Genomic DNA, 3,481 nt, shown 5'->3' with positions numbered 1-3,481 from the left:
CAGCGCCTCGCCTCGGCTCCGCTCCGGGCGCCGCACACGCGTGTCCGCCGGCCGCTCCCGACCACGGCCGCGCGCCTGGAGACGGCATCCCCACTTCCCGGGGCACTTCTGAGCGCGGCATGGGCGGGGATTGCGTGCGGAGGTCGGATATTAAATCAGCGGGATGCAGAATTACTTTTTGCCACAAACGCGAGCTGGCTAAACGGGGTCTTCCTGCAGCTCGGCCACGCACTACAGCTCCGCGGCAAGGGCGTGTGCATATGCAGTGCCTGGGTGTGTGTTTGTGTGTCGCGTGTGTGCTATAACGCATTAAAATATGCTACAGAGTTAAATGCGCTGAGCAAATCGTGGGGTTTGGGCTTCCCTCTCTCTCTTAGAGGTTTCCTAAGCAAAACTGCAGTTAACAGCGTGCGCCTAGAGGCTTCCTGCCCCGCCAGTTGCGGGTGTTTTTATGTGCGATTCCGCAACACTTTCCTGTGCAAGGATGTGTGGTTGATCTAAAACACGTTATTAATCCCTCTGCCCTTGCGAGAAGTGTCCATCCCTTATCAGCGGAAAGGCAGCCGTCTCGAAGCTGGAGCAGTGAATCGAGGCGTGCCCCAAAGCGCGCGTTTGCCCCGTGCGTGCCCGGACACACGTTGGCGATGGGCACCGCAGTGACACGCACCACAGCTCGGGGGTGTTATGCCCGGGGCCAGCACGAGCACATGGCACCCTCCACCGTCATCTGTACACGTCCCCGCTGCTCGTGTGTACGCTCGCACGCGTTATAAAACATGCACAAGTAGCCCCAGAGAGTTTGAGGAGAAGGTTTGCATGGATGTGTTTGTTAGCTGCTATGCTGGCCAGGTCGGGTGCGCGAGCTATTTCTGCGCAATTCATGTTAAACGTCAAAATCACGAGAAGTGACTTCGTAGTGCTCCGCGGCCAGTAAGCGGCGGGCAGCCGCGTGGTTTGGTTTGAAGTCCCCGTTTGTAAGTGCCCTGAAAGTACCGATCAGTGAAAAAAAATGTAAACAGGGGAGCAAAGCAGGCATTTTGACCCCTCTGGCTTTGCATTCAAGTGTGGGGGTGGAGTAAAACTGGTCTAGCCTCTGATCTCTGTTACAGAAACAGTTATTGCTCACTGCGGATCACTTGCAATTTAGTTTGGATAAAATCCAACTGGCGACAAGTCATTTTTTTTTTCTATTCCTGCTACCGCTGATATCTCTGGGAGCGTCCTAACGGGAATCCGGCACGAGATACGAAGTTAGCCAAGTTGTTCTGCGATTTTCTCCTGGAAAGAAAACCTGAATACGTAAAGGATGACACTGCAGTTTCATGAAGCTGGTTTGTAAAAGAGACCCCCGGCACCACTGGTGTAAAACAGGTGTACAGCTTGCCCGACCGCATCACCAAGGGGAGGCCACGCTTCCTCTGGTGCGCTGCCTGTGCGGAGCTGCCCCGTGCAGGGAGGCTGGCGGGAGGCAGCTTCACCTCCCACCACCGCCGCTGTTTCCAGCGCGGATCTACCCCCAGGCTGAGGGCAGGCAGCCAGGAACTACCCCCAAGGTCGGCCGTCACCTGCCAGGCTAGCTGCGGTGGGGAAGCTCCTGTCACGCTCACCCACGAGTTTCGCAAGACACAGTCTGGAGAGCGCTGTTTTCTCACTGAAACCGCTCGCTCGATCTGCCTCTTTCCTCATCACGTGCATGCCTTTCCAAATCTTCCTTATTTTAGCGGGGGAAAAAACTAATGTTGTACTAGAAAACAAGGCTCCTGGAATAAGGGAATAATTTTCTACTAGCCAGTCGCTAAATCAAGAGAGAGTTTTGCCTGCGGGAGACTATTTCCACTGGAGCAGGGGGGTTGCGAGTTTGTATTTATTTAGTTTTAAATTTCTCGCCGCAGGAACAAGCTCTGAGAACAGGATCCTGGGCAGAAGCCCCCCTCTCCCCACCTCATTTTTCCCTGTGATATAGCCCCGTTGAGGAAAAACAGGCGTCAACATTTTGGCGACATTGTGTCTATTGTTGCAGTAAAGTAAATGATCATTTTGTCTGTTTGTTTGTTTTCCTGATACTGCTCCAAAACCCTGGCTTCTTTTTTTCCCTTCTCTTTTTTGCAGTAACTTAACAAGCGCTAATAAAGGCGACACTCTGCTCTCTTACGATTGTTAGCGCTCTTTTTTTTTTAAGGCAAAAAAACAAACAAACCAGGATACTGACGTTATTCTTCTGATTTGTCTCATTTACATTCAGATTTGGGAGTTTGTATCATTTCCGAGTTGACACCTGCAGTGGACAAGATCTGCTTTCCAAAGTATCAGACAGACGAGTCTGAAGCCTGAACGGGTGAAACCTGTTGCCAATGTGCGTGATGAAACACGTGCTCCTTTTTTCAAATCTTAAACTTTGTCACCCTAACCTTGTTCTCGTGGGCACCGTTGAGGGGCCATTTTATTTATCAAGAAAGCAACAAGTTGCTTCGTGGCTTAAAAATAAATAAATAAATAAACCCCCCAACTATGATGAGCTTGTCAGAAAAATGGGCAGTCTCCCAACCTGCCACCCCCACCATCGAAATCTGTTTGGCCCCACTTCGTATTCTGAACTCGGGCTCCCGTACAAGTGTATCCTGAATCAGAAATAACCTTGAGAGACTAAATATTACAGCTACGACTCCATGCCAACAGTTCGAGCCACACATTGAGTATTTCGTAATAAAGTGTTTTTATTTAATGCAATCTTCAAGAATTTAAACACACAAAATGCAGTGAGAATGTTCACAATTTTGAGACCACAGTTGTAAATAGAAACATTCATATTTCATAAGATTATAAATATTTGATACTGCCATTGTAAAATGCACGTTTTATAAACTGAAAAAAAAATCTTTGCTCTCTTGCTAAAAGGCAATGTCATTTGATCCTGTCTCCTAAGCAGCTGATGGTTATTCACAGAATTTAAAATTACAGCTTTTATTTTATAATTTTGCTTCTTTTTTAAGTTTATACTAATATGTACAATGTGTATCTATTATAGCTGTGAAATAAAGAGGTTTAAGGCAAAGCGAGAAGTTCACCCTCAATCATCAAGGAGACTACAGTCCTGAATTATTATACAATACACACCCACTCCGGAGTGCGCTTGTGCCCCTGGCCAACATTTCGGACACTTTATTCCAAACCCGGGGGGGTGGGGGGAGGTCTAAAACTGGGGGGAAACTATTTTTTCATTTTGTAAAAAAAAAAATTATAAATCTCGAAAATCTTTAATTTACACCGTACCACGATTTCAAATCAGAAAGCTACAACTGAAGGGAAAACAAGCGAACAAAAATGCCAAGAAATGCTTTATTTACACTGACTGTCCCTTCATAGTTGCTGTTCGGTGTTACAGACAGACACCACTGATTTGAAACCTGCTCCCCATTCTGAACGGATGGATTTATTTCTGGCGCTGGATAATATTTAGCCTACTGATCCTCCTCCCCCTCCG

Source organism: Crocodylus porosus, unplaced genomic scaffold (assembly GCF_001723895.1).
Source record: "Crocodylus porosus isolate Cpor-Errol unplaced genomic scaffold, CroPor_comp1, whole genome shotgun sequence".
In the NCBI taxonomy this organism is placed as follows: domain Eukaryota; kingdom Metazoa; phylum Chordata; order Crocodylia; family Crocodylidae; genus Crocodylus; species Crocodylus porosus.
This window is presented reverse-complemented; position numbering follows the sequence as displayed.